Raw genomic sequence first — 23769 nt, forward strand, 5'->3', positions numbered from 1 at the left:
GGCACCCCGCTGTACTCTCCCCAATAGGAGTGCACAGCAGTCATTCATCAATGGTGGATTGATGAACATCAGAGGACCACTGTACACATGCTACAAGTCGTGCTCATCTCTGACGACAATCATCGTCAGACTCCATGTAAAAAATGCCTTGTCTGTACAATAAATATCTCAGCAGCTGATAAATTAGACAAAGTCATTGTAGCCGTTCATCCTTCCAGTCTCTAGTGGTTAATCTACAAATCTGTAGAAATAATGTATTAACAATATTATGGAAGGGAATGCATAGAAACATGTAATGCAAATTCCAAACACTACAAAGAAAAATCCAAAAACTCACTTCAAAAACATCTGTCCAGGAAGATTTTCTTATTGCAGGGAATACCCCGTTTTATAAGTTACCAGTAGTGCCACTGCCACCTAATAGGTATTAGTACCATGGCTGCCAACAGTCCACAACACAAGCGGGCTGTTGGTAAAAAAAAACGTAGTATGGAATAAACGGTTTGTTCTCCTCTCACCGCATTAAATGAAAGAACTGAGACTAAGAATATCATCACCAGCATGGCAGATACACCGATACAGATCATCATCACCACCATGGCAGATCTACCGATACGGAATACCATCAATGCCATGGCAGATACACTGATAGAGAATACAATCACTGCCATGGCAGATACACTGATAGAGAATACAATCACTGCCATGGCAGATACACTGATACAGAATACAATCACCGCCATGGCAGATACACCAAGACAGAATACCATCAGCGCCATGCCAGATACACCGATACATAATACCATCACGCCATGGTCCCATGCTCGATATTATTACAGAATATTCATCAACTTTCTAGAACAATACAAAGTTACACAGTTTGCAGTTTATTGTTTTTGTAGTGAAGTACCCCTAAAAAAAGTTTACACTTAGTTTTCAGGCTCCTCTCTAGTAAAAACAATCCAAATATTGATCTGGTATAAATGGAAAGCAAACTTATTAAAAGCTGGCATTGAAGAATTTGTATTAAACATTGATGATTTGATGCTGGACAGGTACCTGCCCACAGACATTACAAAAGTCATAGAGACCAAGCAGGTGTGAAGTTTTATACTCTGTGAAAATCTAACAGGATGCTATGAGCAACAACTCCACTTTTTTGCTCCCCAATGACTGAAAGAGCAACTATGAGGTCCCAAAAAATAAAGGGGAGCCCTGCAATGCATGCTGGGACCTGTAGTTTTAGTCCAGCCACCCAGACTGCAATGAGAGAGCAGAGAATGCTGGGTTTTGTAGTTCCCAGCATACACAGGAGGGAACCCAATGCAATGGGCAGCAAACAGGTGCGTATGAGCACATTACAGGAAACGTAAGCACCCAGCCCAGTGCCCGGGCATCTACTCAGCTGCCTGATACCCCTTCCATCCCCGTCCCGCCCAGGGGCCCCATCAGGCCTGGTCTATTTACCTGCTTGCTTGTCAGGGACTCAGCTTCACCACTGACACCCAGGCGGAAGTGAGCACCCAGGCCCAGTCACTCCCGCCTAAGCCAATCACCGCCTGGTGGGGTCAGACGGGCGGGCCACTCGTCCAATAGGGAGGCGCGGTAGGCGGGAGTTGGCGGCAGTAGCGCCAGGCTTGGAGTATGTGTGCTGATGTCAGCCTGGGCTGTGTGTGAAATAAATAAGTTATTAAATAAATAGGAATGAGAAATGTTACATAAGGCTCAGCTACGTGCAGCACATTCACCCAGTGCTGAGTCACAGAATACCAGCCATGCCACCACCATGCCACCTGCACTGCCTCATGGAATTATGGAAGACATTTATGTACATCACCAGACTTGTTCTGTACTCCCCTCATGTCCAAGTTCTGGGGACCAAATCCTTCTGGGTCCATTCATACTCATGCGTTTCATGCACTGCTGCGAACTGCATTAGCACCACCCATGTATTTGGAAATAAATCGTACCTGCACCATGTTCAGTAACACAACCAGGGCCGCCATCTTTTATTTATGGGCTTTAGGGCCTATTTTATTATAAAATGGCAGCATATTGTGCATTGGGAAAACAAGCATTATACAGTCCATTACCACCATCATGTTGTATTACGTCTCTGAATGGAGTAGAGAAGCATTAGTAGAAGCTTTTATTTGTGGACTTCCTGTTCTGTCTGTCATTGGAAATTAATAATGGTTCCTTGAGCAATCAGTAGTTTGAATCTCTCAGATCAGTTTACCTGACACCAAATATGTTTTTATCTGTCTGTATAGCTGACATTCTTCCCAAAGGCCAGCAATGTAAGAAGCATTCTTCCCACTGACCACCACACTAAAATACTGTGAGTTGTGGGTATAATATTTATTTCAAGGGTTCCCCTGTGTTGAAACAGTTAAGAAACACTGGCCTAACCTTTCCTCAAAAATCTATTCGGGGACACCCAAATCAGGGCACACAATGATCTTAAAGTGGAACTGAAGCCCCACATCGAACATTGACAATCAGGCAGGTGTTTATTGTAGAAAGGTATCAGTAATGTCTGCAATTCTTACCTGCCTGGTCACAGCCAAGCTTCGTCGCTCAGCATTTGCTGACAGGTAAAGACGGCAATCCCAGCTTTAGTCCCGATTACTTCATCCTTGCCTGGCCAGTCATCCAAGAGAAGAAAGAAGAAGATGGCTGTGCCCATGATTGGACAAGGACAGATAAGTATTGAGGGATTTAATTTCTCTTTATTAAGGAATCCTTCTTTGCTGTCTTGTGATTATTAGAGAGGGCACACAATGCAACCATATTATTCTGGACTTTTCCTCAAATCCTTGTGACAATGATACCCAAAAGAACCTGTCTGTTTATAATTTATTTATTTATGTTAGGATTTAGTTACTCTTTAAATATAACATTGTAACCATTTTGGTATAATTGTTCCATCAGTGAAAGTATTCAGTGATGTATTCAATAGGGATGACTGGCCCATTACCATGAAATAACCTTTGCGTCAGAAATTCCGTATCCTCACTTTTGTGAAATTTCCATGAAGGTGGTGTAATTCTGCTGAGGTACATCCAACGCTCATCTAGTTTCAGTTTCCATCAAGGGAATGAGTGTTCCGAGGTGTCATTGGAAAGACTGATCAATCAGGCTAGTATGGCAGCGAGGAGGGTTTGTAATTAAGCAATGGGTGACAGATAACAAGGATTTGCATCACCATGATTGACAGTGGATTTACATAGCTGGATAATGTGATTAATGCTGGATTTACTTATCGAGATATAAATAAAATTTAATTTTTTAATCAGTACTCCAGCCATTCCTGTGTTTTGTACAAAATCCAGACCTGAAATTGCCTATTCTGATGCCACAGCAAAGTGTGAGCCTCCCACAAAGTGGATTAGAAGGTGCAACAAAGTGAGAGAAGATGTCTCATTTCCCGGAGGACATTCACCATCATCTAGTCCAGCATTTCTTGACCTTTTTGCCATTGGGAAACCCTTAAAATACCATTAAGGTCATGAGAGAAGCCTGCTAAAATGAATAAATCCCCAGCTCACAGTATATTAGCATAGTGGCCAATTGGAAGAATGCCTTTTATATTGCTGGCCAGTGGGGCCTGAGAGGCTTAAGTTGCTTATTGCTCAAAGAACCCCTGGAGGAAGCCTGTTTGAGAAACAAAGGCCTAGTCCCTTTCTTCTCAACCTGACTGTCTCAGCCCACCCCTTTTATCCAATGGATTTTAATTATTGAGACTCCATATGTTTTAAAAGGTTCAGCAAAGCCATCTTTATTTCGTGGCTGGGAGACGTTCGGCATCATCTCCCATTCTTCACCAGCCTTACCATCCCTGTTCCTTCTTTCATCGCTGTATTTCAGTTGATTATGTGATCAAGTGGAGGGATAGACAGGCTTTAATAGGCAGAATTTTTTTTTTTTAAGTAAATAATTATATATTATTTAAGTAAATACTTTTTAATGTTACACAGTATATTCCTATATCATACATAGATCAAATAGCCAATGATATACAAACAATCAAAGTCTATGATTACATACACTTATTTTCACATTTCAAGTAAAAATATCAACTTCAGTTTTTTTAAAAGGTCTCAAGTTTCCGACGCGTTTCGCCCTTAGGCTTCTTCAAGGGAGGATTGAGATTGAAGTTTAACTTGAATATTAAAGATTTATATAGTCACAGTGGTACAGAGTTTACAGCTTTAATTTATTAATTTCATCACCATGTTGATGGGGAAGAAGGACCAGGAAGGCAAAATAAAAGAAACTTCAGACTCTTAAGACTTTACCTCCTTCATTTCCTCTCTTTTCTGCATCCATGATGGGAGAAGTGCCATGTACATAAATCTGTTTAGATGCTGTACTTTACTGTTAGTCATATCAGGGCATATTAGTTAAATATTGGTATTCCTAGTTTAGACTGACATTTGCAGTGCCAGATATTAGTCATATAACCTGGGAGTGGTATTGATGCTCTGACATTTGTATCATTTCAATATAAGGGTATTTCTGGCATTTATTAATTATATCTCTGTGTATGCAGATAAACACGTATCTGTCTATACCTCACAACTTAAATAGAGAACAGAGACACTTCTGTCCCTTGTCAATTTTTCCATTTCTTGGGGAAGGAAAAACAATCTATATCTATAGTGAATGTGCAAATTACTTGTTTTTACAGATGCCAAAAGCTGTTGACAGAATCAGAGGAGAAATATAAAAAAAAAATTTCAAAGCAAACCTACTACAAGAATAAGGCCTAATACATGGGAATTTCTTAAAAAAAAGTACTGTTCAAATGCCCAGACCAATAAATGTGGGCACAAGAAATTGGCAGGACCAAGCAAAAACTGGCAGACAGGTAGCTGGGTCAGGTAAGTATGTTCTATTGCAGGCACCTCTGTATTTATCCTCAAAAATAACACAGCCACTTTGGTGCAAGTCTGTCATGTAAAATAATGCAGCAGCTCTTTAAGATCTATCATGCAATTATAGGGGCTGCTATTGCAGCTAATCATACTGGTAGGTCATTAGTCATGTGGTGGAGCCTGGTGTACCAAGAAGTGTCAGAGCTGGTACAATGGTTCACCATTCAATCATGGCCTCAGGGACATTAATCTGTATGTGCTGGAAATTCAATGTACCTGTTTTTTTTACCTAACAGCAACTTTTGTTTTTGGATATAAAAGAGTTGCTTTAATGAAACATTTGCTTCTCTACATGCTTTAAATGAATATCACCATCATTAAAAGATGAGCTTTGCCCAGTAGTGCCCATTCCTGTTACCAAATCCTCCTATTCAGGATATAGGGAATATGGCAGCTAACACAGGAAATGTAAGCATACTATATACATTACATGCCTGTTATATCCCCATTTCCTCATGATATAATTGTTAAAGGGGAAGTATGTGACTTTTCTGTACAGGTTGTAGATGTGACATAGAGGCTATTTAAAGCTGGTAGATAAACCAAAAATAATGCAGCCCTATAATCTTATGCTTTGGAAAGAGAGGCCAGCAATGGCAGCCTTCCTACTTTTTTAGTACAGATTTGCTTTAAAATGGTTGCACCTCTTTGAAGTGGTCAGGATAATAACTGCAGCAGTGCTACGTCTTGGAATCATAGTGTGTATTTATAAATCAAACTACAATGTTATAGCAATTTATCTGTAATAATTAGCACGGTTATCTTTTGCACTGCCTAAGTCTGTGATTCGGTTAATAAACCCCTACCCCCTTCGGAATGATTGCAGTCCTCTGAGACAGTGCTATGCCTGACAGGCTTAGATATTTCACCCGCTTCACATTATTCTACAATGTTGGCACATGTGCTTTGGCTATTATAAAATGTGTCTGCTCTGGCATTTAATCTCATTTATCCTGGCCAGGGCAGTAATTGGAAAGCTGGCAAACTCAACTGGCAAAATAAATAATTTATCCAAGCAGCAGTTTATCTGTCTTCTTGCATTATCAGTGGAGAAAAATTCATGTGTATGCCATCTGGGGCCATTCAGAGTTACACTGAACAGAATGCAGTAGGATTTAGGATGGCCATAGACAAACAGATTCTGTTCTAGAATAATGGACAGGAAGATCAAAGCCCCCATCAGACAAGGAAAGACATAAATTCTATAGAGAGCATGGACATATATCTGTCAGAAAGCTCATCCAGAACTTACACCACCCATTAGGAATGGAAATGGGGCTACCAGTGCCAACCTGAATAAGAGTAGAGGCACTGCTGGCACAGAAGGAAACTCTTAGGCAGGAAAATGATAACATGACAATTTATTATTAAAAAAAATATATATATATATATATATATATAAAAGAATATTTCAGCCTTCTGTGCCAGGAATCCTGTATCGTAGGTACAATATGGCACTTGATAAGTATTTATGTAAGTCAGAAAAAAAACATGCATGCAAATAGAGATTAAAAAAATAGCAGAATTTTCATAGTTTGTCATTTCTGGGCTAACCTAAATAGAAAATTAGGTTCTTCTAATAAAAAGGTAAAGGAAATGTAATTCTCTTGCTGTTCCTGTAAAGAAGAGAGAGGAAATACTTGTCCTGCTGGCATGTACCGCCACCTCACTAGTAAAGCTCAGTGCCTAAAGTTTTTTACAGAATCTGATCTCTTGTTCCCAACTTTGGTCAGTGGTTCTTCCCATTGATCTCTACATCTCTAATAACAATTTGTCCTGTAGTATTGTAGTATGTGGCAGGAATATAGACTAAATGCATTTTTCTTTCAGTACGTGTCAGCTAAAAACATTTCAGGTGCAGCCATAATCAGAATAGAAAAGCCTGTCCCTTGCAAGCATGCTGCAGAGAAGGATCTTTGCCCTCCATGTGTGGAAATGGTGGTCTCTCTGGAGTTGTCCAACACTCCCCCTACTATATCTATCAGAGCCAGAGTTCTCCAATCAGCAAAGCTCTAGTTCTTAGCATTGGTGTTGGACCGCCATAGAAAGACCACTTCTAAGATTTCCACTGATTGGAGAGTTGATGGTTCTGATTTAGCAGGGGGTGGGTTGGATCTCTGCAGATAGACTACTGCTCAAACACTGAGAGCTAGGGGCCACTTTTACAGTATGCTGGCAGGCAACCCTTCTACTCAGACTTTTCACATCTTTTGTTGGAATATGTTTTTATAAATTAAAGTTCAGTTGGAATTTAAAACAGTTATTGAATTTTCTCCTGGCTGCCCTGCACTTCTCAATTGGTACTATTCTATATATTTATTGATTCGGGAGCTGGCCTTCAGCTGTCGGTGTTCCACTGATAACAATAACTGTCATTAGATAAGTTCTACTATCTACAAAGATTGGGCGCTGTAAAACAAACTTCAATTAAAATTTATGGCCCAGAACAATGTCACTCAGTACTCCCAATACTGTAGGAGTCTGTGCCAGGCCGTGGACAAGTACTGAATCTCTTTCTGTAAAGACATTTTTCTATGTACACAACATTGCTCTAGAACACAATTTTAATGATGTCCCTGGGGATGAAATGCATAGAAAACAGACTTCCTGCAGGGCAGTAATATTAGGGATGCAGATGATCCAAATGGGCCAGAACTCTGAAAGGCAACGGGCCCAAGTGTTTAAACTAACATTGCAATTTTTCCCATCCCCTGTCTTCCTGTATTCAATTTGCATAGATATGTTATTTTATTATTTCATGCATGATATGAGTCTAAATCTATATTTATTCTGAATCTGGCATTACATGGGTAGAGCTTATAATAAAATAATGTTTTTCAGTCTTCCTTGCATGCTTCACTGTGAATGATTACAAAGATTAAAACTACAGAATTCACTTCTGCACCCGTTTGGTATCACTGTGTGCCCCAATTCACAAATGCCCTACCACCACCCCATTCATATTACTGGCATTATATGTTTTATACTTCAAGTCTGGGTACAATTTATAGCAGCTTTTCTCAACCTTTTAAACGTGGAGGAACCCTAGAAATAACTTCCAGGTCTTAGGGAACCTCTGAGAATAATACCAATATCCAAAGCTCACAGTACATTAGCATGAAAGTCAATGGGAAGAATGCCTCTTACGTTGCTAGCCAATGAGAAGAATTGAGAAGAATGTCACCCTTATGGATAAACAAAAAGATCATTGGTGTCAGTTGTACGAACCTGAAAGGTATACATTTCTAATTGCTCAAGGAAACCCTGGCAATCTCTGGAGAAATTTTTGGGTTCCACGGAATCCTGGCTAGGAAGCACAAATTTAGGGGGTGCATTTATTCTACCAACTCATTCTTTTTCCCATACTTGTACAGTTTCTAATCACTCAGTAATACATTTTTCTTCTACACATAGCTTGTGGAAGATGGAAAGAACACTTATTCATCATACACCAGTGTGACTACAAAAGGTTCCTGTTTTGTTTCAATACTCCGGATAACACTTTAGATTTTATTTGCTCTGGTTTTATTTTGTTCAGAACTCAAATGCAATAGAGATAATATTGTAGATCCTCCTGCTATAGAGTTTGATTTATTCAGTGACCTTGCCATACCAGGTAATACCTCTTAGGTGAACTATTTGACAAAGGTTGGCAAACACCAAGGAATTGCATAAGGAATACAGATGTCCTAAAGCCAACTTTTATTTAAATGGACTTATCTCTATCTTACCACCCTGTTTACTAGTTCAAAAGTTACTCGGATTGGAGCCTTGATGAATTTCGTTTTGGAGGAGTCCTACTATGTTTTTCTGTTTTATAAGAAATCTATGATTTTTCCCCAACACCTGGAAATAGCACAGGCAAGGAACCTGGATGGAAAATTAAGTAGAATATATTTTAACCTAGAATGTAAAAAAACACAAAAAAACAAACATGCAGGATTAGTAAGAGAGGGGTGGGAGGGAAGTTATTATTTACTTGGAGATGAGCTTTAAACTTCATTCACTTTACCTCTTTAGATAAGACTTATGCAATTATTTAGTTTGTTGCTTTTTCATGTTTGCAGATGATATGTTAATTGACCGTAAATTGGTTCACATGGGACAATTTGTAGCAATATGGAGTTTGCTGAACTTTTGTCTTGGGTCACATTGGCCTTATTCATATATGAGTCTACACATGGCTCAAGTGAAAGGACTCCCACCAGAACCATGTGTCTATTTTTAGTTGGTTAGCTTGGAGCAAAACTAATACTGAGCATGTTTTCCACAGGTTTGCATGGATTTTCTCTGGGCACTTCGGTTTTCTCCTAATCCCAAAAATATGCAGACATTTGTCTTCCCTTCAAAATTGGCCTTAGGCTGTGCAAATGACATATGACTGTGGTAGGTACATTAGATTTAGATTGTGGGCCTTTTTGTAGGACAGTTAGTGATATGACTATGGACCCTTAAAAAAGTGCTGCATAATATCTGTGCTATATAAATACAAGTAAATAAATAAATACTGAGTTCACAATTATCTCCACCTAAACTTGCTGGCATTTTGCCATTTAATGACTGAGCATTGAGACATACCTCACCTTTATTCATTCCCACATTTTACCATTTCAGTTGGCTCAGACTGCCTACCTAGGCAGGCATTTTCAGTGTGTTAAAATTCCAAAATTTGCTAATTACAGGTTCTACTTAAACTAAGCTCCAAGATAACCTGAAACACAGCCCAACAAAGCACAGGTTTGTAGGCATAAGCAATGAAAATGGAAAATCAAGCATTACCTTCTTAGTCATGACCTTTGTATGAAACAGCTGGTTGGTGGGGGTAAAATTGGCACTGTCCTCACTAGTCACATTTGATGCCAACAGGTGTGCTCAGTATTGAAAGGACCATGCTAAAGGCGTGAAGCCCATGACAAGTTATTTTATCTTTCAATCTGTTGGGTAGAATTAGCTTCATTTTTTGTCCTGAAGACACAAAAAGTACTAAAGTCAGACACGGCCAGGCATCAATGATTTTCAGAAGGAGGCCAATAGTGATAGCCCAACACAAATATGCAGACCAGGAAAAAGCAAAACCACAATTTTCTTATCTGCACAATTAAAGCCAAAGAGATGGCATGGCAGCCAGGCAACTTGAATGTGAATGAGAAATTAATTTTTCCTTTAATGAATATGCCTAACAATTCACAGGATCCCAGTAAACGTACTGGTATTCTAATACAGAGCTGGCAACCCAAAATCTTAATTTTACAAAACCTTTTATCACTTGTAATTATGTCTCCTAAGGCAAAATAAGAAATTGCTTTGTCAACACAGCACAGAGCAGACATCAATCTTGTGACATGGAAGGAAGAACAACAAGATCAATTTCCTTCTATCCTGCATATCTAAGAACTTTCAGCAGTGTATCTTTAAACAATACAACAAGATGATGTATTTGACAAAAGTAAAGCACACCACAAAAGGCAATGATGCAGATGGGCAAAATGCAGTAGAAGCAACCAAACAAACCTAAGTCAGTGTTAAATATTATATATTGGTCATTTTTGCTTGAATGATACAACAGTAATACCTAAATACATGGTCTTCCTCCATGCTGGATCCAGTTAAATTAATTGGTTTGCTGCTCTTCTTGGCAGTCCCTGACTGTTCTTGTCACCATCTCTTTCACCTACATCATCATATACAATATATAGGGACCAGTGGCAGCACTGTATGTAATGCCCACCAACATTCTAACACCAGAACATCCTAACTAGCCTAACATTTGTCGTAGGACCATGGAGTAATATAGGAAATACTCTATGGCAGTGTTTCTCCATGGAACCCTAAGGCTCCTCCAGAAGTTGACAGGGGTTCCCTAACTTCTATGTGCTGTGGATATAGTAATTATAGCAAGGGTTCCTTAGGAACTGAAAGTTATTTCAAGGGTTAGGCCATGTTAAAAAGGTTAGGAAACACTGCTGTATGGTAAACTTTCTTCCGGACAAACTAGCAGTATATTCTTCATTGGTCTTCACAAAAGTAATATTTTATCGCCACTTTAAAGTTTTAAACATTTTATAGCAGAAGAATTTCTGGGTTTTCCCTGCCAAAACCCATTTGCTTTCCTGCTGTTTTTATTTTAATTGTACACTGACTACCACAGATGCGATGTTACTGATCCACAAGGATTTGACTGACTGCATAGTAAATATTTATTAACAGAGCCTTATAGTTAACAAGTATCTAAAGCCAAAACTTTTTCCATTTTGGATTTAGTAGGTAAAAATGAAAACCTCCTCCAGATTAAATAAAACATCCTCCTCCAGATTTTTTTTTACCATCTGTAATCTGTATTCCATTGGGAAGATTTCCTTGTACTACCTGTAGACAAAAAAATAAGTGAGAAGAAATATTTTCTATAGTAAGAGAAATCCTATATAACAGCTCACCATTGTCCACTATTGACAAAATCGAGAACAGATAGCAGCAGTGTCTGAAGCCTTTCTGCATTATTATTTATTGAAGAATGCCACTTATAAAATACATAAGGACAACAAAAATAATGTTTTATGTAATCCTAATTAGCTATGTTCTGATTCTAAGCCCACCATATGAGAACAGTGTGTGATAAGGTTCACCTTCATGGTAATAATGTTTCTGTTGAAATTGTATTAAAATTTTGGCAGCCATGACTAATACCAAGAAATAACTGTAGACAGAATCATCTAAGGAACTGGAATAATAATAGCCTAAAGTAACATTAAAATAAAGAATATATTTAAATTCAAATATGTAATGTAAAATGAATCTGTGATTTTGTATTACACAAAAGTTGGGTTTCAATTTACAAACCTTGGAGCAATGGGGCCCAGCTCCTATATTTTTCATACCTTAAATATGTCTATGGATTTTAATTTTTATATGGCTACTAAGAATACTAATGTCTAAAATACACCTTTGCAATGCTATTAGTTTTGAATAGACAATGTAGCTCTGATAGACGTGTTGCAGCGTTACACAACACATCATAGCACATTACTGTGCGTTACAGAATGGTGTAGTTAAAAAAATGCCGCACATCAATTTTTTTGTCTATTCCTATGCATTTTGGCAGCCCATTTATAGTAACTGGACTGACGTACATTATTGAGTAAAACAAATGGCTTTCTTTTTATAAAACAGGGAATCTGACATACCCTCAAACATTCTCTGATGGGAATCAGTTACAGTCATTGAAAAACATAGACCCATCAAGGATTGGTGGAGGGAATGTCAAATTCCTTGTTTTACAAATAGCGCCCAAACACATTTTAGCAACACCCAGGAATAGAGAAGTTTGAATCCAGCCCAAGTGTAGACTGCACTGCAGAGTGTTCATCTGTAGATGTCACTAACATTACCATTGGATTTCCCCTGATCAATTCCCTGTGTCAGTTTATTCCTGCTGCACGCACTCATTTCAAATGATGTAATTGCCACTATTGTCTACAAATCCTCATTACACATTTATTGAATAGACTGTGTATTTTCAAGTGCAATATGCACAATTATCTGGACATACACTGTCCATATAATCAGAAGTATTTACTATGATGAAAACCATTCACATATTTTCTTGGCTCTTCCTGCTTTAATTCCCTCATTATTAATTTTATAATTATTAATGGCAAATAATTAGCAAAAAAAGACATGAAACACATGTAGAGCTTCTGACTAAATTCAGACTATAATTAATCTCCTTTGCTTTGCATTAATATACAAAGAGAAACTAATTTGCTGTTCGCATAAATAATCCAAATCACTTGACTGTCTAAGCCACCACCTCATGTATTGGCTGGATGCAAGACAGATGTACAGGGAAAATGCCAGCCAGGAATTCAGTTCTTATGCTCTGTGAATCATAGGAAATTAAAGATAAGGGGATGGCAGGAGAGAGACAGAATATGCAAAGGATAGCAAATGTTTTCAATGCTGGACCAGATTCATTCCAGATTTGCTGGATCACCCAGCCTCACTGATGAAAGTGTAACCTCTTCAGCCTTGGAGAACTAATAAATCAGGGCAACAGAGAGAAGGACAAGAATGGAGCAAAGAGAAGGGAGAAGGACACATATAAAGGAGACAAGCGACACACAAACAGAAAGAAAAACAATAAAAGAAAGACAGATATGAAATAAAGAAAACAGGAGAGGGATTTATAAGAGGCGAACAGAGAGATGCAAACGCAATATGTAAAGGAAAGGTAAGAGAAGAAGAAAGGAAGGTTGTGGTGTAAATGTTTCTAAAGTAGACGGAACTCAAAAAGTCACCAGGAGATAGTGCTGATTGAGAGAAAAGAGACGAGTGATGTCTCCTGGTGGCTTTTTGTTTTAGCTCTACACTGTACAGTGCATGCACATTTCTCTGTGTGCGGTGCTGCCACATACACAACCAGCCACCGGAGACAATGTAACTTCTGCCCATGTGCAGGAATTACATCATTAGTGACCAACCAATGGCAGAAGAGGATTGGGGTGCTCTTGGAAGACATTGGCTTCCTCTGATGCAGCAATTACAAGTACTAGACCTGTCATCGGTGCAGGGTGGCTGTGCACAGGCAAGTCCGCACCATATTCCGCAGCTTTGCTGTGCATACTTGCTGATTATGGCAAATGCTCACCAGCCAATAACAAGTACAGTTCTGTTTTAGTGTGCCACAGAAGCTGGTTCCACTCAGCTGAGTAGATTGAAATCTCTTGAAATGTATTTGTATTGTAAAGAGATATAATCTCTAAAGGATTGTTGAATTTTAAACTGAACCCGTCATGCGTGAAATGCAGATGGCATTGCTGACTTCTTTATGTAGTGCCCTAAATTATATACACAGATCAGATGATTGTTTCCAGTGACAGAAATCTAAATTTAAGTTGCAATGTCTGATCACTTAACATTTGACTTGATCCAACTTTTATATGATCCATTGCATTCTGATTCAGCATGGTAAATACCTAATAGAAACCCCACAACCAAACCGTAACCTCTTGTTTTATGATTCAGAGTTATTTTGTGTGCAATCTCCGCAATATGGGAGGGCAAGTTTGAGGTGGCATCAGAAGAATGGGAACATGAACCAGTGAACATGTATGCATCTAAGGCTCACACTGGGAGGAAAACAGCAGCTTCAAGGAAAAAGCTAGCCACAGTCAGCTACATAATCTAAATTTCAGAATAAAAAAATGGAACATGAAGGTACGCGGTTTGCCAGGGACAATTCAGAAACATAATTTCTTCTGGATTATACCTTTAAAACACATATCAGAATAAAACCACTTTTATCTGGCTGACCTTATCAAGCCCTGGATTTTCCCATTCTCAGTGAAGCCCCTGTAATTGATGACTTTGGTACATATTCCTGAGTGATCCAATTATTAACAGAACACAGCCGTACATACATGTCATCGAGATCAATAAGCTCTGTTAGGGTTTAACTGAATCAATTATTACCCAACAAAGACTACATGAAAGATCAATAGAAACAATTTATCTTCAGCGCTCAGTGCTACTCCATGCTCACAAGGTTCATTTCCATGTTTATATAGGGAGCAAATACTTATGGCTAGGCTGAAATATGTTATATTTATCTGTCCTGGCTACTACCCAGTATACTGACACCTTCCATCTTCTCTTTTCCACGCTCAAGTGGAGGTGACATCATGGGCAACAACATTGCATGTATGGGTCCTGTTATGAAGGTGGTGAAATGGGGGCACCCAAAAACCTACAATGCAATGCTAGTTGCTTGACAATCAAGCAAACGTCCAAACGTATACAAACCAGTTCTGACCATCAGAGAATGTTGCCTAATCTCAATTTGCAGCATTATAAATATACCCCTTATGACTAATTTGCGTGCTTCATTTTCTAATAAATAGACCCCATAGGCCCCATAGGTAACCTGCCATGTGTACAGATGTCAGATGTTCATCAGTCTGCTCTACAGGAACCACAGCTGTTGATTGCTTGCATGCACTTGTGTTTGCGTTGTGGTGGGGTTGTGGGATGGTTCCTAGAAATAACACGTTGTTCTGGTCCTTCGGTTACCTTTCCACCTCTGGCATTGACTGCATTGACTTGTGTTGTTTGTCGCTGCAGTGAGGGCAGCAGTTTTCCATGTACCTGGGAGTAGTTAATCATGTGGTTTTCATTTGTATGTCTGAAAGGTGCCAACTTATTTTGAACAGTGATTCCCTCAATTGGTATCCATAAAAATCTGCCCCAATGCTCATGACCCTTGTACGAGCCCAGGTTTCTTGGAAGGCCGATGTGTAGAATACTATGTACATATCGTCAGCTTCATTAAAACAAGCTAAGGCAAATTTTCTTTAATTTTTGGATAAATAAATGCTTTGGAGCTTGAAAATTGCGTAGGTTTTGCCCAGACTTCTTCAACCCCACGCATTTCAGCCACTATTTAAAGTGCTTGGTAGTAATTCTTCCGAATCCTTTGTGAACCATGCAGGTTGCAATCAATATAATTCCTATCCTGCCGTTGCAGTAAGTCTTAGCCTGAGGACGTGGGAGTCACAAAAACCAGAACTGAAGTTAAAGTAGAATCACCAAGGAAATGACTGACATATCTGCAGAATAGGGCTATTTATACAACTGCAGGGGGGAGATACAAATCATCCAGGTTCCTGCAATCAGGTTATTTTTAACCCTTTTGTGATGGTCTAATATTGGGATAATGTTATTGTGGTTAATTTTTCCACATGCGACATGAGATTTTTTTGTTTTTAATGAGAACTGACTGTTCTTAAACCTGAACTCCGGGCAGATATAAAAAAACACAAAGAAACGCAGGTATGTATTCACAAAAAGTCAATGTATTTTTGGCTGCAACCTGTAAAAGTGAATGTAATTCTTAGAACTTTTCATTGGCTTCCTTTTTGGTCTATTAAATATTCCAATAAAAGTGTTTTGTTTTTTGGTATCGGTTGTATCGGTTTTATCAGCACAAAAAAAAATTCTTCTTTGGTCTAGCTTTATGTGTTTTCTGCCTCTGCTCAATTAAATCACAAGCATTTTTAATGACATGTGAAGATGATGAGAGGGCCATGTGTTTTGTAGCCCAGTCTTGGGATGACAGCACTGCTCCTCGAAAGGTTCTCCCCTTTATCCAGAGCCCAACCAGAACTCTCAAGCAACCGACACACGACCAGGCCATAAAAAAACATTGCTGTGCCATCATTAAGCTGGCGCTTCCATAGCTCCTATAGCTCCAAAACGTCCATATTTAGGACCTTTACTGCTTTCCTGGCTAGTAACAACTCTATTTCAACTTTGTTTCTACTGCTGCTGGTATACTGCACGCTGCTTTTTGTGCGACATTCTGAATAATCCTCTAGATGTCCATATATTCTTCATATACTGTACTGCATTGCTATTGTGCTTACATTGTTTTTTAATATTAGTATTTTACTTTTATTAATATTTTTTTATTAGTAACTCCCAAGCAAACAGAAACTACATTTATTTAGAATCTACCAATCGCTGTGGGTGCCAGATAACAGGGAATTTATTTTACTACAGTAGGTGAACATTGCCACCCTAATTTAGGACAGGAAGTATGTTACTGGCAGGAATAAAAGGTGGAAATACAAGAAAGAAAAGCCTTAAAAAAGGAAGTAAACATGTGGCTAGCACTCTTTTCTATGCAAAACTAGGGTCCCATGTTAAAATTCTGGCAGCATATACAAACTCCATTGGCTGGTATAATTTATTTTTTAACTCTAGACATTTAAATGATGGATTTGCGCACCAGAACATAGCAGTATATACTACCATTACTGACTGATCTTCCCTATTTCTACATTTACATTGTACATTTCACCCACACCTTGCACTATATTTCCAGTTTTATCCTTAACCATTCGCAGATGCAGAAATCTTAACAGGGTCAACGATCATTCTTTTACCCTTTAATTTTTGCGGGTTCCCTTTTTTTTACAATAATTTTTAATCCTCCTTCGTTAAAACTGAACCTAACTCAATGCTTGAAGACGTGTTACTAAAAAAGGAACTTGAAATCCACACATGCCCGTTAGCATTCCAATTTGGACAGCTAATGATCAGGACTCACGCCAGTCTGACCGATTGCTATGGTTACTGATCATCCATACTAGGTTGTTTAATAAGCTTTAATGTATATGGGCCACTTGGAAATAATTTCCACATAAGCACTGCATTGTTCTTGTATCCTCTCACACTCTTCTCCTTCCTCATATATATTCGTAGTAATTTATTACAGGCATTTTAGCTGTGAATTATCATCTTGCAAAGGATACCTTACTTAGTTTAGTGAATGTGGTGATAGTTTTATTTGCAAAGAATACCAAATGACCTACAAGGAAACATAGAAAAATAGTTTTGCTTGCACATGATTGGATGGTTGAAGTCAGCAAAGCTTTATCTTATTTACTAAGTGATTTATCTATTGCAAGGTGATAGATAACTTTGCTATGTGTTTTTATTTATTTAGTACATCAACCAGTGTGTGTATTTTTATATATTTATTTTAATATGGTGAAAATTGAAGGTTAATTTAAAGCCTAACTATAGCCAAAGCCTGCCTTTACCAAAATGCCGGTCTTCACAATGCAGAACAAGGCGCTGAAAGTCTGATATGGGGAAATGACCAATAAGCATGCTCAGAATTGCTCATAATTAATTATTAAAATAATTTTTAATTTTATATAATTTATTCCATTTGATTTGCCAAGGTTTTTGACATTTTTTTATTAAGTAAAGTTTGTCGAGCTTTAGCAGCACACACAATTAAAGACTTCACCTTCCACTAATAAGGGCAGTTTTGAACCAAGCAGTTTGCAACCAACACTCAAGTGGTATCTTGCCAATCATGGATTCCCTGGCTTGTGGTCTTTAACATTTTCTATTTCTTTCTGAAGCAGATCATCTTTTCTGCAATTAATTTTTTTTTTAAAAAAAAGGAAAATGTACGTAAAATGTCACTAGAACTCAAAAAGAATGGCACTTTGATTGCCCAGCGGGATCATCGTCAGATTTTCTTCCATGTTTACAGAACTCATTTCGAGCTCTCCTTTCGTGCCGCGGATGTTTGCGTTTGGTATACAACCCCCTGTGAGTGCTGAAAACATCCAGCAAGCAGCAACTGAGCCGCTGATGACTGCGACTCTTCACATTCATCTACTGTCAGAGCCTCCTCTGACCCTGAGCAAACGGATTGCAGATTGAGTGTGTTACATCGGCCCAGAGTGAGAATTGGACATCCGCGCGGGTACAGGAAGCCACAGGCTGAAGTTATGTGGCAGAATTCACACTAATAAAGCAGAATAAAATCAGTCTCAGCAGCAGGTCAGCGTTAATCTAAGAGCTGACAACAGAAAGACATCTCCTTTGGGTGAATCAATCTGCTTCCCCGCGTTCTGCTTCTTCGCTAATTATATCAATTGGCAAAGATTGCGAAACATAGATGCAGGTATGGAGGAGGCAGTGGACGTCTAGGGGATTAATCCATGTATCCAGAACGCTTTATCTTGAGAAGCTAACGAGATGATTTCAGAAACAGATGATGATAAAATGAGGCATGTTCTGACTATACAGTTCCACCTTTGTGCAGTGAATATGGAGGTTTTTTTAATAATGCTTAATAATAAATAGGAAAGAAAACAGTAGTGAGCACATCATTAATGGTGGCCTGATCTGGTGTATTTTTTAGTGTATTTTAGATTTATACAAATACATCTATGAAGTACTTTTATTTATAAGATGTAAGTTGCAGGCCTACTTGATTATATTATAGTCATTTTGTATTTCAGTCTTCTTATTAGAAATTTTTTAGAATATAATACATGGATAAGGGTAAAAAGGGAGATATAAGAAATCCAGAAAACTATTTGTACAAAAACAAAAGATCAAGCAGCATAGATGATGATAACGAAAATGTACTAAATCTCCCCTATGGACAGGCTTTTTTTGGCCTTTGGTAGTCACCATAAAGTGTTTTTGGTGTAGTTTTGAACACCTATTATTACCTCAAAAAAGGCCAAATTTGCCACCGAGACAGTAAATCGTATCACCAATATAGAACGCAAGGAAATATTTTCCAAATATAAAAAAGAACTGATCTAAAACATAAAAGCAGCTTTTAGATACTTTATTGCAACATCCTATTTATGGTATATTTTATGACATTCCATGGCCATCAGACTCTTCACTGAAATAATGCTGTTACCCTATTACTTATAATATACTATGTAATTACTTATGTAATATGATTTTCTATTACTTATGCCATGATTCTCAATCCACAGTATTATTAGGTAGAGAGGAGGCTCGAGATCATATTATAAAATGACTCGTGAAGAAGACTGAATATGGCTTTAACCCTGAAATATCTCCAGCAAAACCTGACCACTAAGCTTCAATTACCTCATACAGACTAAACTTTTGAAATGTTTTGAGGACAAAAAAATCCCTAAGTGCCTAATTACACATATGCCTCATCACTAACCTAAATATAGATACTTTTATTTAGGGTTGGTCAATCACCATGGGACTTTAGCAGCATTGGTTTTGTATGACTCTTAATTATTATTATGTTAATTAACAATTCAATAATTTTTTTAACAATCAAACAACAGTACCGATAAAACAATGTAGCGATAAAACCGAGAGTGGTATTCAGTAAATTAGTCTCTAATTTTGTGGGTAGGCTCTCAAGTTCAAGTTCGACGCGTTTCTCGGATCTAAGTGTTCAAGTTCGACGCGTTTCTCGGATCTAAGTCCGCTTCATCAGGAACAAGATATGCCTACAATAATAGATATAGTTTACATATAGATAACATAACAATGCTAATTATGTATTTACAATCTTCCAATAGCTTACCTCTATCTTCACATTTCTTTCTCCATTACGGTAGACAGACCAAAAACTAAACTTCTACATTTACGAAATGAACCGACTACTGAACATATAGTACATACATAAAGATACTCCGAAGGGCCAAAAAACGAGAGCCTACCCCTTCATACATATGGACTTCATCATAACAAAAATCTGTAATATTTTATTTACACACACAAAACATTATAACTATGGACATAACCACTTGACATCATCATAACACAATCCTAATAAATTCAATACAGGTATAGAACACTACTACAAAAAAGAAAACTAGACAATGCGTTTCAAATGGTATTACATGTACACATGGTAATCATAAGAAGTGCTGCTTTATATCATGGGATTCTATACACATGAAACACTGTAACCCCATATCCCAGCATATTCTATAACTGGTGGACAATCAATATATCTAGATCCTGTTCCTCCACCACTGTGAAATGCGCTTAGGATGTGGTTGTAGCACAGCTCTGTTACATGATACAAAAACAACTTTGTACCCCCTACATGTTTCAACATATCAAATCTAACGCAATAAACCAATAGTACTTAGCTTTTTAAAGCTGCAATCAAATCCAAATGAGACTTTCTGCTGAAAGTGTGGACTTTTTTGGCCCGTAGAGCTTTTGGTCCAAACGGAGTTGGTTACTCTTTCTCTCTGTGTGTTTTTTTATGTCCATAGTTCCTTACTTACTCCCCAAACATTAGCATATTACCGATAAATAAAGTGTATGCTAAATACAACATAACTCATTGGTACAAAAAACAAAATGGGAAAACTACAAATTAATCTTTTGAATGAATAATGAGTGAAATTAATCTGAACTTTGAACACATTTGTCAAATTCTGAAAATAATCAGCTTGTTATTTTTATATATTGGTAATTATATACCAAAACGGAAAACATAAATTTAGAGTTTTCAAGAAATGAAATTCTATCTAAGTGTTCATTAATGTTATACTGTCCAGTACTGAAATAGCCTGTTCAGATTTTAACTCCTTCAGCGGTCACATTAAAATGTTCATTGCAACTAGATCTTACTGTTTGTTCAAGACTTATAGTATGTGTTTGGAATAGGTTGAAGGTCAAAGGAATTACATTATTTTCCCTTAATTCCAAAAGCCCAAAGCCCCATACAGACACCTGATAGCTGTCAAATGATTATCGCTGTATGCGATGTTTCATGATCATTTCCAGTGACAGATAAATAAATGGGAGCTGTACACACAGCGCCATTCTGTCCTATGGAGAGGGAAAGACAAGCAAGCTGCACCACGCAGTGCTCTCCTCCGTAGAAAAGCACTGGGGTCATTCTGGATTTGTCGTTCATCATTCCGTCTTAGTGGATTGATGAATGATGTCTGGGGACTGCTGTACACATGTCCAATTTTTGCTTTAGATGACCAGAACCATTGTCTTGGGCGACTATTATCTGGCTACCATTCCAAGGAGCCTATGTGTTGGAATGGATGACTACAAGAAAGCATATTTGGGACCTGTGCATTGTGTTTCAATGCGCATGTTTGGTATATTAAATTGCTATGCATTTGAGCAGTAACTGTTCCTTATAAATGAAGTTTGACTTTTACAAGTTGTGGTTTAAACACATTAAATGTTTGGAAATCCATACTGTGTGCTTGCTAAGTGTTTACACTAAGAGCTCATTACAAGAAACACAAATGAGTGGGGCAGGCTGAATGTGGAAAAATGTGGAGTGACACATTGCTATTGTAATGCTACTTAAAATACCAGCCTACACTACACTGCAAGATGCAAATCAACTTTTACCCACTGCACACAATAGCTTCCAAGTACATCTAAAATGTAAATCCCAACTGTTCTTGTACATAAATCTATTTAAGTCACTTGATAAAAAACATATGATCCAGCTCCCTTCCACTCTTACTGCGCTGGAAACATAATGACTGTCAATCAGTCAGAACATTGAAAGATGAGTTTTGGTTGGTATCGGTTGCTGCTCAATGCCTTATCAAGCTAGGCTAAAATCAAGATGGGATTTGGTGTATCCTTGTTTAAATAGAGAGAGGGCAAGGTTTATATGTTTTGGCTTGCAAAAAAGAAATTAATTGTATTCCTGTGACAGGTATTTTTATATGGCAAATCAGCTGCTTAGCATTTAAGCAATTTTATCTTATTAAAAATAATCATTTTTTTAAGATAATTGTTTTCCTCGTGGATATGGCAAGCATCCTGCCATAATTTATATGGAAAAAAAAGAACGGGAAACGTGTTTAACAAATTATGCCTGACAAATGCAGTCTGACTCCAAAAGATATTAGTCTGCATCTTTTTTCTTTGTGAATTAACTCCATTGAATCTGGACAACCCATAACATGAACCGGCAAATTTAACGTGAAAGAGTAAAATAACCCAAATTGTATGTTCACCTGAGTTTGCCTTTAAAGAGACCCTGCTCAAGCTAATTCAAATGAAAATGCTGTTTTATACCTTCCTTGCTGGTGACCTTTTGTATCACACCTACCAGCAATCCAGCACCAGGTCCCTCCTCTGGTGGCTCCCCCAGATTTTGCTTGGATGACCAGTGACCATGTGTTGCTTTGCTGGGATCCTTGTGCCATCTGTGAACCTTGTCCCTTCATTGATTCCTGCTAGCTGCACCAATGTGCTCAAGACTGTGGCTCCTTGCAATTGCATATCTGTGGGACATAGAGGGACTTAAAAGGAACCTGAGAGTGTGGCAGGGTGACACAGTTCTCTTCCAGAACTACTGACTACTGACAAGGCCGCAAGTCTAGAATGGAGGAAAGCCAGAGGTAGAAGCCCCTTGACAGGTGCATTTAATGCATCTTCCACTGCAAAGACCTGCCTTTTGTTTAGGGAACAGACAGGGTCTCTTGAAATAATACTGAAGCTAAACAACAGCTAACAATTAAGTATAATAAAAACAGACAAAAAGTAATCAGACCTGTCACCTCTCTGCATTGTGTCTGACACCCTCCTGTGTTTACATGACAGGAGACCCTGCCAGACTCATGAACATTCCTATTAATGCTAATTATTCCAATTAGTCATGCAGTATTAATATTTATGGCGGACAGCCCCTCTGCTTCTTGGCTTCATTAGGGGCTAATAACAGCTAATAAAAGTCAGGCCTTCTTAATAATTGATTGCTGTCCTTCTGACTCTCAGGATTCATGATGTTTATACTAAGAGATAAATACAATTTGATTAGGGAACAAACAAATTTATTTGGCAGCAGAACTTTTCATTATGGCTGTGGAAATATGTTGTCCACAAACTAAAAAAAGGTAAATTGAACAGCAACTGGCAGCACATTACAAAATCCATTGTGCTTCCAAGTGCTACCAACCTGTATTACAAATAAACAAAAATGTGTGGCCTAAATATTGCTATCATAAAGGATTACATGCATATCAGTGGTAATTACAGTATTTGTAGACCCTTTGTTTGTTTGAGAAAAGAAATGGAAGAAATGCTGCCCTGCAGTTGTTTTAAAATTTCATTAGATTAATATTTGCCATAGAGGGCCTTTATTAGGCAGTTTTGGTTGTGTGTTGTCAACCTTTCACATCCACTATTGAAACTACAAGCCACCTTGCTGATGAACATTGCTCAGGCATTGTCCACTATTGTCACTGTCAAGCCAATGCAATGATATCCGGCTATGCCTGGAGTGATTGTGTGTAGATAGAAAAAGGCTGAAAGACGCTGAGAAGAGGTCAAAAAAGTTAAAAAGTCAAAGAAAAATGACTATTTATGGGAAAAATAATGACATTTGTTCATGGCACAGTGGGAAAATATTAACCCCCTACACACTACTCCAGCTCAGTCTTTTTGAACATAGAGGAACCCTTGAAACAACTCTCAGGTTTTCAGAATTTTTATATCTACAGCTCACAGTACATTAGTGTGG

At 38.1% G+C, this 23769-nt stretch overlaps 1 protein-coding gene across 1 annotated transcript in view; it reads right to left on the bottom strand.

The window, feature by feature from the left end:
• The window catches only part of OSBPL2 (oxysterol binding protein like 2), a 74277-nt gene extending 72683 nt beyond the window's left edge, over positions 1 to 1594 (bottom strand). The window contains exon 1 of the mRNA XM_072414453.1: positions 1468 to 1594. The gene's annotated coding sequence lies outside the window, so the exon portion shown is untranslated. The remainder of the gene's footprint in view (positions 1 to 1467) is intronic.
• Positions 1595 to 23769: the final 22175 nt, after the last annotated feature.

The sequence above is a fragment of the Pyxicephalus adspersus genome, chromosome 6, assembly GCF_032062135.1.
Source record: "Pyxicephalus adspersus chromosome 6, UCB_Pads_2.0, whole genome shotgun sequence".
NCBI classification, from domain to species: domain Eukaryota; kingdom Metazoa; phylum Chordata; class Amphibia; order Anura; family Pyxicephalidae; genus Pyxicephalus; species Pyxicephalus adspersus.